The sequence below is a fragment of the Herpailurus yagouaroundi genome, unplaced genomic scaffold, assembly GCF_014898765.1.
Source record: "Herpailurus yagouaroundi ecotype Mexico unplaced genomic scaffold, PumYag 185, whole genome shotgun sequence".
NCBI classification, from domain to species: domain Eukaryota; kingdom Metazoa; phylum Chordata; class Mammalia; order Carnivora; family Felidae; genus Herpailurus; species Herpailurus yagouaroundi.
Window position 1 is genome coordinate 10187380 of NW_024412416.1, and position 16263 is coordinate 10203642.

The 16263-nt window shown below is 41.0% G+C and overlaps 1 protein-coding gene across 1 annotated transcript in view; it reads left to right on the forward strand.

The window, feature by feature from the left end:
* The first annotated feature begins 6640 nt into the window (after positions 1-6640).
* SV2B (synaptic vesicle glycoprotein 2B) overlaps positions 6641-16263 on the forward strand; it is a 210023-nt gene continuing 200400 nt past the window's right edge. The window contains exon 1 of the mRNA XM_040493740.1: positions 6641-6665. The gene's annotated coding sequence lies outside the window, so the exon portion shown is untranslated. The remainder of the gene's footprint in view (positions 6666-16263) is intronic.

Below are 16263 nucleotides of genomic sequence, written 5' to 3' on the forward strand. Positions count from 1 at the left end.
CTTTGTGAAACTCCTGTCAGAATGAAAAGCCTTGAATGTCCAGCTCTGGGTTGTGAATGTTTTGAAAGTTCATGTCCTGATGAGTTCAGCGCATCACACTGACTGGGGGTAAACAGATAGAAGGGAATAGGTGCCAGGTTTCCCTCTCTCACAGGAGATGAGGAATCCCCAGCCTGGGGGAAGGCTTTGTGGGGACAAAGAGTCCTTGCCAAGAGAGACGTGGGCAGGGCTGGCCCTCAGAGGACCCCACACGGAGCCTCTGCCTTAGTGAACACCATCTGTTGCCAGCCGTGGGGAGCCTTGGGGAGCTGTGTCAGGGCCCAGTGACCATTGTGTCCCATGTGAGTAAGTATTTGTATTACCAGTGCCAAGGAGCTAAGTAGGTGTTCCCTCCCTGCCATTGTGCTCAAAACGCCCACAGAGATCAGCCAGTGGGTTTTTGGCATATTGATCAGCTGGCATGAGTGCTATCCATCTGTTCCCGGAGACACTGCTAGTCTCCATGTGAATTACCTTGTGTGGCCAGTGTCTGCTTCATTGGTCAACAACACTTGGGAGCCCAGCTGGACAACTGGAGGGTTGGTGGTGAGATCATATGGAAAGACCCAGCCGTGGTTCTTTGGTGGAATTGTGTTCCATCAACTCTCTGGGAGTACCTGCCCCATCTCTTAAATACCCCAAATCAGGATCATACTGTAGGGCCTATCTGGAGACCCTGCCTTTCCACTTTATAATCTGATCATATGCTTTCCTCCTACAATTGAATATTCTCCCAGGGAGTGATTTTAATGGTTTCAGAGCATGTGCCCTCACCATGATTTGCTTTCAAAATCCCCTCTTGTTGGATGTTATGGTGATTTCCAGTGTTTTGCTGCTACAAATAATGCAATAATGTATTTCCTTATGAAATCTTCGTGTGAGCGTCTCTTCACAAATAGCGAGCAATCACGAGATAAATACTGTGAACATTATTGTCTGGGTTTTTGGCCTAACTTTCGGGATTATGAGTGGCCCATAAAGAAAGCAGCAGAGGCCCCAGCTGCATTGCAGATGGGCAGTGTTCGCAGAGGCTCAATATGGACTTAAGCCACCGGTGGGGGAAGAAAGGCAGACACAGGAATGTAAGATTGCCATGGAAACACGCTTCCTGGCTAAATATACATCGTGGTCTCTCAGAGTCTGTGATGACCTGTGTATGTGAAATGAGGTCCCACTCGTCACTCAACAGTTTCAGACAAGACTGTAGCTTTCAGCAGCCTTTGCCTTCTACTCTATGACTCAGAAGTCCACATGAACAGAAAAGCCATGAAAATAGTAATACTCTGTTAACTGATGGCTGCACTCAGAGAATCAGGTCCTTCCAAATCAGTGAGCTTTGCGTTATGCATCACGGTGCGACAAAGTCACACTTCTCATCATCCTTTGGGTTTGTGGGGCAGGAGGACTAGGAGCAGAAGCCCAGGAAGATGACAGATTGGGAGGGTCGAAATTCTCTTCTCAGTGTTTTTAGTGCAGAACAATTTCAATCAGAGAACAGGAGCGTGTTACTCATCAAACAATTCAAGCAGGAGGTTTGAAGAAGCCCAATGCATGAGTTTGATTTTTCTCCTCTTTGATAGTAAGAAAAGGAGAATGAGAGACTTTTAACATGTTTTATCTGTTTGTGTGTAAGGAACACATACTCATTATAGGGAATCTGGAGAATACAGAAAGATATAAATAGAATTTATTTTTATTTTTATTTGTTTATTTTTTAAATTTTTATTTATTTATTTTGAGAGAGAGACAGACAGTGAGCAAGCAGGGGAGAAGGCGAAAGCACGGAGAAGGAGAAAGAGAGAATCCCAAGTAGGCTCTGTGCTGTGGATGCAGGGCTTGAACCCATGAACTGTGAGATTTTGACCTGAGCCGAGGTCAGGCACTTAACTGCTTAACTGACTAAACCACCAGGCACCCCAAAATAGACTTCATTTTTAGTTATTTATTTTTTAAAAATTTTAATGTTTACTTATTTTTGAGAGAGAGAGAGAGAGAGAGAGAGAGAGAGACAGACAGACAGACAGAGAGTGAATGAGGGAGGGCTCCAGGCTTGGAGCTGTCAGCACAGAGCCTGAGGTGGGGCTCGAACTCACAAACTGCGAGATCATGACCTGAGCCGAAGTCGGATGATTAACCGACTGAGCCACCCAGGTGCCCCTCTTCCTTTTATTTTTAACTTATATGTGTCTTTTTTTTTTTTTTTTCAACGTTTATTTATTTTTGGGACAGAGAGAGACAGAGCATGAACGGGGGAGGGGCAGAGAGAGAGGGAGACACAGAATCTGAAATGGGCTCCAGGCTCTGAGCCATCAGCCCAGAGCCTGACGCGGGGCTCGAACTCACGGACCGCGAGATCGTGACCTGGCTGAAGTCGGACGCTTAACCGACTGCGCCACCCAGGCGCCTCTATGTGTCTTTATATCTAAAGTAAATTTCTTTCTTATTAATGACATACAGTTGAATCTGGCTTTTTGATCCACTCTGTCAATTTTTATCTTTTAATTGGTGTATTTAACCATCGACTTTTAAAGCAATTATTGATACAGTTGCATTAATATCTACTATATTTGTTTCCATTTTCTATCCATTGTCCTTATTCTTTTTTTTTTTTTGTCTTCCCGTATTTGTGTCTTCCACTTTTTTCCTGTCATTTGTGGTTTTAACTGAGCATTTTATATGACTCTGATTTCTCTCCTTTCTTAGCATCTCAATTAGACTTACTTTTTTTTTTTTTTACTTCTTTTTTAAGTGGATGCCCTAGATAGAGTTTGTAATATATACATTTACAACAAACCCAAGCCCACTTTCAAATAACTCTATATTGCTTCATGAGTAGTGCAAATACCTTATACTAACAAAATATTCCTAATTCCATCCTCCTGTGCCTTGCTTGTACCATGTATCGTTGCTGTCATTCACCTCACACAAACTCAGGCTTTTCTACGCAATTGCATATACTTACGTATTTACGTTAATAATAATGAGCATCCAAAATCAAATATTGTTGCCACTTGTTATTTTTAGCGAACTGTTATCTGGTCAATTAAGAGTAAGAAAAATAAAAGTTACTTACCTTCATTTGCACCTTTTCTAATGGCCTTTTCTTTATGTAGATCTGAGTTTCTGACCTATATCAATTTCCTTCTGCAGGAGGAAGTCGTCACGGACGTGACCCCTGGTTGCCCCTTGACCTGACCCGGGGTATCCGAGGCTCCTCCCTGTTCGTGGAACATCCGGCCCACTTACCGTTCCGCTGTGGGAGCCGGAGTCTCGAGAAAGGTGCTGTTGAGACCGTCTGGACGGCGCGCTGAATGCAGATGGCAGAGATTTGGTGACGCTCAGGACGGGCGCAGAGATGCACTGGTCCTGTGGCCACCCAAGACAAGCCTCGTAGGTAAGTCCCCTTGTGCGTTAAACCTGCCACCTTGCAGCCTGAAGTGGCGGCTTCGTTCTCGGGTCTGTCCTTCCGCCGAGTGTATGGGGGAGCCTTCCATTTCACCTGGGACGCTCCTGAGGTCTCCATCCAGCACCTTCTGCCTGAAAAACGTCTCCTCATCTATATCTTGTAAGGCAAGTCTACTGGTGACAAATTCCCTCAATTTTTGTGTGTCTGAGAAAGCATTTTTCTTCACTTTTGAACGGTAATGTCTCAGAATACAGAATTCCAGGTTGGTGCTTGCTTTTTTTTTTTTTTTTTTTTCCCTCTTGACCTTCCAAATATTTCACTTCTTGCTTGCACGGTTCTGGAGGAGAAGGTTGATGCAATGGTTACCTTGGTGCCCAGTAGATGAAGTCTTTTTGTTTTTGTTTTTTTTTTATTTTCCATCTCTGGCTTCTTTCAAGATTTTTTTCTTTGATTTTCTGCAGTTTGAATATGATATGCCTAAGTATAATTTTTCCCCCATTTACGCTGACTGTTCTCCAGATCTGCAGTGTGGTGTCTGATATTAATTTAGGGAAATTCTCAGTCTTTATTGCTTCAAATATTTTTTCTGTCCTTATCTCTCTTCTCCCCTTGGTATCCACGTTGCTTGTACATTATATATATATATATATATGTATATAATATATATCATATACATATATATATGTATACATATATATGTATACATATATATATGTATATATATGTATATGTATATATATATGTATTATATATATATATATATGTATATAATATATATACATATGGAATTCTTGCCTCAACTGCCTGATAAATTTTTTTAAATTGAAGCATAGTTGATACACAATTGTTACATTAGTTTCAGGTTGCATATTACACCTTTTGTGGTTGTGCCCCAGTTCTTGGATATTTTGTTATGCTTTTTCAAAGTTTTGTTCCCTTTGTTTTTCAGTTTTCAGTTTCTATTGGCATGTCCCCAAGCTTGGAGATTCTTTGCTCAGCCATGTCCAGTATAGAAACGAGCCCATCAAAGACATTCTTCATTTCTAGGGCGGTTTTCTTTGACTTCTAGCATTTTTCGATTCTTTCTCAGGATTTCCATCTGTCTGCTCACATTATCCACCTGTTCTTGCGTGTTGCCTGCTTTTTCCTGTAGCGCCCTTTGCACATGAATCATTGTTGTTTGTACCAGCCTCCCTGCAATGTATGAGTGTGTTTTTGAGGTTTGCTATGTCTCTTTGCCTTTCAGTATGCCTGATAATTATTTGTCGAAAGCTGGACGTGCTGTGCTGGGTAAAAGAACAGCAGTAAAGAGGTTTTTCGTAATGTGGTGGTCAGGTACAGGTTACGTGCAGTCTCAGTCTGTTAGCAAGCCTGCACCCATTGGCTGTGAACTTCACAGGGGACCCTCCGTCTCCTTCTTCCTTGCTTAGGTGGGGCAGGATGACTGAAGTTAGGTATTTCCCTTCCTCAGGGTCACTGAGGCTCTGGCTCTGGCGAAATAGTTTCTCTTGAGGACGGGTCTAGTGAAGAACAGAATGGTCTGGCATATTTCAGAATGGCCCCATTTCTCCCTCCCGTTGCCAGAAGCCATGAGGGGACTTCTCCATCTTCACTGCGGGAATGTGGTCCAGCCTCAGGAGGGAAAACTCACAACAGGGAGGGGATCTCCCCCACCCCATGACTGGGTCCCCTGGAGTTTTTATCTTGTAGACTTTTCCATGCTAAACCTCCAGCAAATTCGTCAATCCCAGTTCAGGGTTTCTTGCCTGGACGCTGGTTTCTGCAGAGGTTTTCCCTTGCGGGTTTCTGCTCCCGTAAGTTGTGAGTCTCTGTATCTGTCTGATGGTCTCTCCAGCTTTGGGAGTAGCGGTTTGCCCCGTGACCTCACTTCCTGGATGGATCCAAGAAGGATTTCTCAGTATGCTTCGTTTTTCATTTGATGTTAGGACAGAGTGGTGATTTCCGAGCTCCTTAGATGCCAGGCTGGAAACTGGAAGTCTCAGAAGTATATTTTATAAAATGTCTGTAGACATCCCTATGAAATAGGAACACTGCTAACCATCTTGATGCATTTTCATATATAAGTGCATATATACATTCAGTCTGTATACATATAATTCATACACTCATATATAATATGTGTAACTGTTTTCACAAATGTTGATTGAAGTCTGCACAGCTTTGTATGTAGACTTTTTTTTTTTGACCTAAGTCACTTTTATTAAAATCCAACTTAAATATATACACTCATAAAGACCAGTTCTAAACACCTAGGCATTATAGCTTGTTTTAAAAACTGGTATTTCATTTCATTTCATTTCATTTCATTTCATTTCTTTATTTATTTAAATTCAAGTTAGTTGACATAAAGTGTAGTCTTGGTTTCAGCAGGAGAACCATTGACTCATCTCTTACCTATGACACCCAGTGCTCATCCCCAAAGGTGCCCTCCTTAATGCCCATCACCCATCAGACTTTTAACTTAATTTCCATTTGTATTTTTCTCTATCACTAAATAATCTTGTTAACAGGAGTTAACATTTAATCATCTGCGTGTAACTAAAAGATGAAGCGTGGTAGAAGACCCACCCATGAATCAAGGAAAGTTGGCTAGAGAAAAAAGGGTCAATTGTCTGTGGCTCTTGATGTAAAATTATTTTAGTGCAGTTAAAAAATGCATATTCAGTACTCTGGCCCTCCTGTCTGGATTGAGGATACAGATAAATAGAACATAGACTTTGGCTTGAGGAGTGCATATCTAGCTAAGGAGAAGGTGACAGTAAATGATAGTTATTGATAGTAAAAAATGGCGAGTGCCATGGGGTACGTGTGCATATGTGGTGTAAATATATGACAGAATGTTTGGGGATGAGAGGAGAAGGTACTTTACCCACTCTGGGTGGCTTCCTTAAGCGTTGCAAATGAGCTAAGTTGGTTTTTTTTTTTTAAATTTTTAATGTTTTGTTTATTTTTCAGAGAGACAGAGCATGAGCAGGGGTGGGGCAGAGAGAGAGGGAGACACAGAATCTGAAGCAGCCTTCAGGCTCTGAGCTGTCAGCACAGAGCCAGACTTGGGGCTTGAACCCACCGACTGCAAGATCGTGACCTGAACTGAAGTCAGCCACTCAACCGACTGAGTCACCCAGGCACTCCACAAATGAGCTGAGTTTTTAACAATGACAAGAATTCACCCCGGTGAATAGTAGGCTGAGGAAGCCAGGTAAGTGAATTTTTTAAATAAGTGAAATTTACTTACCTCTTTTAAGTCACAAAACTTTTTTTAAAAATTTTTTTGTAATGTTTATTTATTTTTGAGAGAGACAGAGATAGACTGTGAGTCGGGGAGGGGCAGAGAGCAAGGGAGACACAGAATCAAGCAGGCTCCAGGCTCCCAGCTGACAGCACAAGCCCGATGCGGGACTAGAACCCATGAACCATGGGATCGTGGCCTGAGCAAAGTTGGACTCTTAACCAACTGAGCCTCCTATACAAGCTAACCTTTGTCCCATTCCTTCTAAGATAGGATTCTTTGACCATAGTCAGATCGGTAAGATGTGGCTTCCCCAGTGATTGACATATGGTGGGTTCTGCTCTACATAGAAATTATACCTGTGAATTTTCTGTTCTCTTTTCAAGAAGAACACAAGACTTTGAGACCAAAATGAGCATAATAACTAAGGAGGAGCTTGGTACCTCCTACCAATCCAGTTCTTATTTTTTCCTACGTCAGTGCACCTTGAATTTTTATTAGCCATCCAATGCCGTGCCTGGTTCCACACCCCAGCTTCTCATAGGCTGACCTCTACTTAGGACGCTTAGCTGGCTTCCTGAAAAATGTAGCTTTTGATTTTTTTTAAATTAGAAAAATGTTTTCAAGAAAGTAAATATTGAACATAACTGCAGTGTATGAAAAGTGAGCGTCTCTGCTTGAAGCAAGGTGTGTGTGTGTATATATGTACTGAAACATCCAGAGCAAAACCCCTTAGCCTGCCTTCCTCCTGGAGGACCTGAATACATTGACACACTATTGACTCAGAACAGAGAACTGTGGCAGAGGAAAGGACTTGCAGACGGTTTAATTAAATTGTCTAAACCTCTCATTTTAGAAATAAGAACTCTAAGAATTGTCAAGGCATTGTAACTTGTCTTCTTTCGGGGAATGGGACTAAATGATTTCTCAGGCATTTCTAAAATTTCTGATGATATCATCCCACTACAGTGCTTTTTCCCAGAAAGGAACTTGTAACATGTTGGCACTGTCTTGGGCTTCCACTCAAGAAAACGTAGTGATATGATGACAGGTATGCAGTTTATTATGGTTGGAGTACATTCTGTACATGCCACACTGTGAAAGCATTTTCTTTTTTTTTTTAATGTTTATTTATATTTGAGAGAGAGAGAGAATGGGGGAGGGGCAGACAGAGAGGGAGACACAGAATCTGAAGTGGGCTCCAGGCTCTGAGCTGTCAGCACAGAGCCCCACACGGGGCTTGAACTCATGAGCCAGGAGATCATGACCTGAGTCGAAGGCAGACGCTAAACTGATTGAGCAACCCAGGCGCCCCTGTGAAAGCATTTTCTATTCATTATCTTAAACATTTTTTAAATTGTCGTAAACTATATTTTATGTATATAAAATTTACCATTTTGACCACTTTTTAAAAAAGATTTAAAGAATGCTTTTTATTTATTTGTGTGTGTGGGGGGGGGGGGAGGAGCAGACAGGGGGTGAGAGAGAGAGAGAGAGAGAATATCCCAAGCAGGCTCCTTGCTATCAGTGCAGAGCCTGATGTGGGGCTCCATCCCACAAGCCGTGAGGTCATGACCTGAGTCGAAATCCAGAGTCAGATGCTCAACCGGCTGAGCCACCTGGCACCCTTACCATCTAAACCATTTTTAAGTGTATAGTTCAGTGCCATTTGGTACATTCCTGTTGTTGGGCGACCATCTCTACCATCCATCCCCAGAGCTCCCTATATTTTGCAAAACCAAAATTCTACTCACTAGACAACTCCCATCCTCCTCCCCCAGCCCTTGGCAGCCACCATCCTACTTTCTGTCTCTACAAATTTGACTGCTCTAGGTACCTCCTATAAGTAGAATCATATACTCTTTGTCCCTTGGGACTGGCTTATTTCACTTAATGTAATGTCCTTAGGTTCATCCATGTTGTAGCATGAGTCAGCATTTCCTTCTTTTTTTAAAAAATAATTTATATATATATTTTTAGTTTAAATCCAAGTTAGTTAGCATATAGGGCCACAATGATTTCAGGAGTAGATTCCTTAGTGCCTCTTACCCATGTAGCCCATCCCCCTTCCCACAACCCCTCCAGCAACCCTCTGTTTGTTCTCCATATTTAAGAGTCTCTTATGTTTTATCTCCCTCCCTGTTTTTATATTATTTTTTCTTCCCTTATGTCCATCCGCTTTGTCTCTTAAAGTCCTCATATGAGTGAAGTCATATAATTTTTGTCTTTCTCTGACTAATTTCACTTAACATAATACCCTCTAGTTCCATCATGTAGTTGCAAATGGCAAGATTTCATTCTTTTTGATTGCTGAGTAATATTCCATTGTATATATATACCACATCTTCTTTATCCATTTATCCATTGATGGACATTTGGGCTCTTTCCATACATTAGTTATTATTGATAGTGCTGCTATAAACATTGGGGTGCATGTGTCCCTTTGAAACACTACACCTGTATCCCTTGGATAAATACCTAGTAGTGCAATTGCTGGGTCGTAGGGTAGTTCTATTTTTAATTTTCTGAGGAACCTCCATACTGTTTTCCAGAGTGGCTGCACCAGTTTGCATTCCCACCAGCAGCGCAAAAGAGATCCTCTTTCTCCACACCCTCCCCAACATCTGTTGTTGCCTGAGTTGTTAATGTTAGCCATCCTGACAGGTGTGAGGTGGTATCTTGTTGTGGTTTTGATTTGTACTTCCCTGATGATGAGTCATGTGGAGCATTTTTTCATGTGTCGGTTGGCCATCTGGATGTCTTCTTTGGAGAAGTGTCTATTCATGTCTTTTGTCCATTTCTTCAGTAGATTATTTGTTTTTTGGGTGTGGAGTTTGATAACTTCTTTGTAGATTTGGATACTAACCCTTTATCTGATATGTCATTTGCAAATATCTTCTCCCATTCTGTTGGTTGCCTTTTAGTTTTGCCGATTGTTTCCTTCACAGTGCAGAAGCTTTTTATTTTGATGAGGTCCCAGTAGTTCATTTTTGCTTTTGTTTCCCTTGCCTCCGGAGACGTGTTCAGTAAGAAGTTGCTGCGGCCAAGATCAAACAGGTTTTTGCCTGCTTTCTCCTCGAGGATTTTGATGGCTTCTTGTCTTACATTTAGGTCTTTCATCCATTTTGAGTTTATTTTTGTGTCTGGTGTAATAAAGTGGTCCAGGTTCATTCTTCTGCATGTCGCTGTCCAGTTTTCCCAGCACCACTTGCTGAAGAGACTGTCTTTATTCGATTGGATATTCTTTCCTGCTTTGTCAAAGATTAGTTGGCCATATGTTTGTGGGTCCATTTCTGGGTTCTCTATTCTGTTCCATTGATCTGAGTGTCTGTTCTTGTGTCAGTACCATACTGTCTTGATGATTACAGCTTTGTAATACAGCTTGAAGTCTGGGATTGTGATGCCTCCAGCTTTGGTTTTCTTTTTGAAGATTGCTTTGGCTATTCAGGGTTTTTACTGTTTCCATACAAATTTTAGGATCATTTGTTCTAGCTCTGTGAAGAATGATGGTGTTATTTTGATATGTAGATTGCTTTGGATAGTATCGACATTTTAACAATATTTGTTCTTCCTATCCAGGAGCATGGAATATTGTTCCATTTTTTTGTGTCTTCAATTTCTCTCATAAGCTTTCTATAGTTTTCAGTGTGCAGATTTTTCACCTCTTTGGTGAGATTTATTCCTAGGTATTTTATGGTTTTTGGTGCAATTGTAAATGGGATCGATTCCTTGGTTCATCTGTTGCTTCATTGTTGGTATATAGGAATGCAACCAATTTCTGTGCATTGATTTTATATCCTGCAACTTTGCTGAATTCATGAATCAGTTCTAGCAGTTTCTTGGTGGAATATTTTGGGTTTTCCATATAGATTATCATGTCATCCACGAAGAGTGAAAGTTTGACCTCCTCATGGCCGATTTGGATGCCTTTTCTTCTTTGTGTTATCTAATTTCTGAGGCTAAGACTTCCAATACTATGCTGAATAACAGTGGTGAGAGTGGACATCCCTGTCTTGTTCCTGACCTTAGGGGAAAGCTCTCAGGTTTTCTCCACTGAGGATGATATTAGCATTGGGTGTTTCATGTATGGCTTTTATGATCTCAAGGTGTGCTCCTTCTGTCCCTACTTTCTTGAGGGTTTTTATCAAGAAAGGATGCTGTATTTTGTCAAATGCTTTCTCTGCATCTATTGAAAGGATCATGTGGTTCTTATCCTTTCTTTTATTTATGTGATGTATCACATTGATTGTTTTGTGGATATTAAACCAGCCCCGCATCCCAGGTATAAATCCAACTTGGTCGTGGTGAATAGTTTTTTTAATGTATTATTGGATCTGGTTGGCTAATATCTTGTTGAGGATTTTTGCATCCATGTTCATCAGGGAAATTGGTCTATAGTTCTCCTTTTTACTGGGGTGTTTGTCTGGTTTTGGAATCAAGGTAATGCTGGCTTCATAGAAAGAGTTTGGAAGTTTTTCTTCTACTTCTGTTTTCTGGAACAGCTTCAAGATTCAAGAGAATATGTGTTAACTCTTCGTTAAGTATTTGATAGAATTCCCCTGGAAAGCCATCTGGCCCTGAACTCTTGTAATTTTTTTTTTTTTTTTTTGTGGCAGATTTTTTATTACTAATTCGGTTTCTTTACTGGTTATGGGTGTGTTCAAATTTTCTATTTCTTCCTGTTTCAGTTTTGGTAGTGTATATGTTTCTAGGAATTTGTCCATTTCTTCCAGATTGCCCATTTTATTGGCATATAATTGCTGATAGTAGTCTCTTATATTGTTTGTATTTCTGTTGTGTTGGTTGTGATCTCTCCTCTTTCATTCTTGATATTATTTATTTGGGTCCTTTTCTTTTTCTTTTTGATCAAACTGGCTAGTGGTTTATCAATTTTGTTAATTCTTTCAAAGAACCAGTTCCTGGTTTCATTGATCTGTTCTACTGTTTTTTGTTTTGTTTTGTTTTTTTGTTGTCGATAGCATTGATTTCTGCTCTAATCTTTATTATTTCCTGTCTTCTGCTGGTTTTGGGTGTTATTTGCTGCTCTTTTTTCCAGCTCTTTAAGGTGTAAGGTTAGGTTATGCATCTGAGACCTTTCTTCCTTCTTTAGGAAGGCCTGGATTGCTATATACTTTCCCCTTGTGACCACCTTTGCTGCATCCCAGACGTTTTGGGCTGTGGTGTTATCATTTCCATTGGATTCCATGTACTTTTTAATTTCCTCTTTAACTTCTTGATTAGCCCATTCATTCTTTAGTAGGATGGTCTTTAGTCTCCAAGTATTTCTTATCTTTCCACATTTTTTCTTGTGGTTGATTTCGAGTTTCATAGTATTGTGGTCTGAAAATATGCACGGTATGATCTCAATCTTTTTGTACCTGTTGAAGGCTGATTTGTGTCCCAGTATTTGATCTATTCTGGAGAATGTTCCATGTGCACTGGAGAAGAATGTGTATTTGCTGCTTTCAGATGAAATGTTCTGAATATATCTTTTAAGTCCATCTGGTCCAGTGTGTCATTTAAAGCCATTGTTTCCTTGTTGATTTTCTGTTTAGAGGATCTGTCCATTGTTGTAAGTGGGGTTTTGAAGTCCCCTACTAATATGGTATTATTATCAATGAATTTCTTTATGTTTGTAATTAATTGATTTATATATTTGGGTGCTCTCACATTTGGAGCATAAATGTTTACAATTGTTAGGTCTTCTTGGTGGAAAGACCCCTTAATTATGATATAATGCCCTTCTTCATCTCGTTACACTCTTTATTTTGAAGTCTAGATTGTCTGATATAAATATGGTTATTCTGGCTTTTTTTTTGGAGACCATTAGCATGATAGATGGTTCTCCATCCCCTTATTTTCAATCTGAAGGTGTCTTTAGGTCTCAAGTGGGTCTCTTGTAAATAGTACATAGATGGATCTTGTTTTCTTATCCATTCTGTTATCCTATGACTTTTGATTGGAGCGTTTAGTTCATTGAAGTTTAGAGTGAGTACTGAAAGATAGGAATTTATTGCCATCATGTTGCTTGTAGAGTTGGAGTTTCTGGTGTTCTCTGGTCCTTTCTAGTCTTTCTTGCTTTAGTTTTGTTGTTGTTGTTGTTTTCTCCCCTCAGAGAGTCCCCCTTAAAATTTCTTGCAGGGCTGGTTTAGTGGTCACAAACTCCTTTAACTTTTGTTTGTCTGGAAAACATTTTATCTCTCCTTCTATTTTGAATGACAACCTTGCTGGATAAAGAATTCTTGGCTACATATTTTTCTGATTCAGCACATTGAATATATCCTGCCACTCCTTTCTGGCCTGCCAGGTTTCTGTGGATAGGTCTGCTGCGAACCTGGTCTGTCTTCCCTTGTAGGTTAGGCACTTTTTTTCCCTTGCTGCTTTCATGATTCTTTCCTTGCCTGAGTATTTTGTGAATTTGACTGTGATATGCCTTATTGATGGTGGGTTTTTTTTAATCTAATGAGAGTCCTCTGTGCTTCCTGGATTTTGATGTGTGTGTCTTTCCCCAGGTTAGGATTCTGCTATGATATGCTCACATAACCCTTCTACCCCTTTTTCTCTCTCTTCCTCTTCTGGGACCCCTATGATTCTGATGTTGTTGCTTTTTAATGAGTCACTGATTTCTAATTCTTTAATCGTGCTCTTTTGCCTTAGTCTCCCTCTTTTTTTTCTCCATTATTCTCCATAAGTTTGTCTTCTATATTACTGATTCATTTTTCTGCCTCATCCATCCTTGCCACCATGGCATCCATTCAAGATTGCAGCTTATTATAGCATTTTTTATTTCATCCTAACTTTTTCTTCTTTTATCTCCAGAGAAAGAGATTCTAATCTATTTTCTATCCCAGCTAGTATTCTTATTATTTTGATTCTAAATTCTGGTTCAGACATCTTGCTTGTATCTTGTGTTGATTAAGTCCCTGGCTGTCATTTCTTCCAGTTCTTTCTTTTGGGGTGAATTCCTTTGTTCCATCATTTTGAAGGAAGAAAAGCAATTAATAAGGTAAAAAAATTAAAATTAAAAAGTAAAAACAACAGAAAAAATTAAGTAAATGATGCTAGATCCTAGGTGTGTTTTGGTCTGGTTGTGGAAAGGAGCTTGATAGATTAGAGAAAAAAGGTAAAGATAAAGAAAAGAGAAAAAAAAGGAAAACGTTTGAAAATTTGAAAAAATGAATACAGTGAGATAGAATAAATTGGGATGATGGAAGTAAAATTTGAAAAATTTACAAAAATAAAAAATATTGTAGAGAAAAAAATTAAAGTATTTTTAATAAAAATGGAAAATAAAAATAATTTTTTCTCTTTCTGTATTCAAGAATAAGAAAAGAAAAGGAAAAGAAAAAAATGGAATAGATGGACCAGTGAACAGACTGAAATACGATTCAAATTACATCGATTTCCCCTAGAAGCCAAACTATGAAGCCCTTTATAGTCCAGAAACTAAGCAGGCAGAGAGACTTGTGTTCCTGAAGAGGTTGGCTCAGTTGGGCGGGGCCTAGTGTAACAGCTCCACTCTCCACTAGATGGCGCTGCTTAGCTTACTGGGGTGAATTGTTGTGGCGTTTGTAGGTGCTAATGAGCATGCTCGGGAGTGGTGAAAAAGGTCTCACCCAGCTACCAGACTCTAGTATTACAACTCTGTTCTCCCGACCAGCAGTTGCACACCTGTCCTGTCTCCAGCTTCTGCCACTGCCTGCTTTGACACCGCCTGTGACCAAGCCATCAGGTTGCCTGGCGGCGCCTCCCTCCTGAGTTTCTCTCGGATGCCGCTGTGTTTCCCCACCCCTCACTTCTTTTTTTTTTTAATTTTTTTTTAATTTTTTTTTTAACGTTTATTTATTTTTGAGACAGAGAGAGACAGAGCATGAACGGGGGAGGGTTACAGAGAGAAGGAGACACAGAATCTGAAACAGGCTCCAGGCTCTGAGCTGTCAGCCCAGAGCCCGACGCGGGGCACAAACCCACCGACCGTGAGATCATGACCTGAGCTGAAGTCGGACGCTTAACCGACTGAGCCACCCGGGCGCCCCTCCCCACCCCTCACTTCTGAGGGACCGTGGCTTTGACCCGCTCAGCCCCTCTGCGGGAGGGTCTCACCGAGCACTGGCCGGGTGCCGGCGGGACTCAGGAACATTCACGGGACCGTGCTGCTGCCCATGCCCAGAGACTGGCTGGGTGCTAGCCCGCCCCAGAAAAAGTTCATGTGATCGTGTAGCAGCAGCATTTTCAGGGATTATGGAAAATCACAACACATAAAACGTTTCCCATTTTATGTCCTTGTTCCAGCACCAGTGAATGTGGTTGTTCTCCACAACACAACGGGTCTGCTGGGACCGTTGCCTGTGGGATGGTCACACAGCCTCTACCAAGGTCCTCCCAACAGGGGGACCTCCTCTCCCTGTGTGGCCTAAGGACCCTGAGGACCTAGCTCTCCGTTCCTGGGGATTCACCCTTCCCACCAGAGCTCTGCCAGTTAATGAGCTGTGGAGTTTCAGACTCTGCGCTCCCCCTGTTCATAGAGTCTTAATGGAATTTAAACGCTCTCCTTTCTCCTTTCTCCATTTTTTTGTTCAGTCCCTTGCATACTCTTTCTTTTCTCTCCAGCCGCCTTGAGGGGAGGGATGCTTTCCCGTATTTCCACCCCCACCTGCCGTCTCCATCCTCTCTCCACAAGGAAAAACAGCTCCCTGCCCTCCGCAGCTTCTCTCTCCCCCAGTTCACCTCTCTGCAACACATACCCGCCAAGTTCTGTGGTTCAGGTTGTGCAGATTGTTGTGTTAATCCTCAAATCAGGTTTCTAGGTGTGCAGGATGGTTTAGTGTTGATCTGGCTGCATTTCAGGGATGAGAGATGCAAAAACAACTTCCAGGCTCTTCTGCCATCTTGGCCTCTACAGAGCATTTCCTTCTTTTTAAAGGCTGACTGATAGTCCATTGTATGTGTAAACCACCTTCTGTTTATCCACTCATCCATTGATGGACACTGGGCTGCTTTCACTGCTTGGCTATTGTAAATAATGCCGGTATAACTTGGGTCTAAAAATATATCTTCAAGTCCCTCCTTCCATTTCTTTTTGGGCATATGCCCATAGGTCAAATTGCTGGATCAAATGTTGATGCTGTTTCTTTTTTTATTTTAATTTATTTCATTTCATTTCATTTCATTTCATTTCATTTCATTTCATTTCAGAGAGAGAGCATGAGAGTGGAGGAGAGGGGCAGAGGGAGAGAGAGAGAGAGAGAGAGAATCTCAAGCAGGGTCCATGCTCAGTGCAGAGCCCGACAACCCTGTATCCCACAACCCTGGGATCATGACCTGAGCCGAAATCAAGAGTCTGATGCTCAAATGACTGAGCCACCCAAGCACCCTTATTTTTTATTTTTTGAAGAACAACTGTTTTCGACAGAAGCAGCACCATTTTACATTTCTACCAACAGGGTATAAGGGTTCTAATTTTTCTACATCTTTGTCAACACTTCTTGTCTCTTGTTTTCCTTTCCTTTCCTTTCTGTCCTTTCTTTTCTTTTCTTTTCTTTTCTTTTCTTTTCTTTTCTTTTCTTTT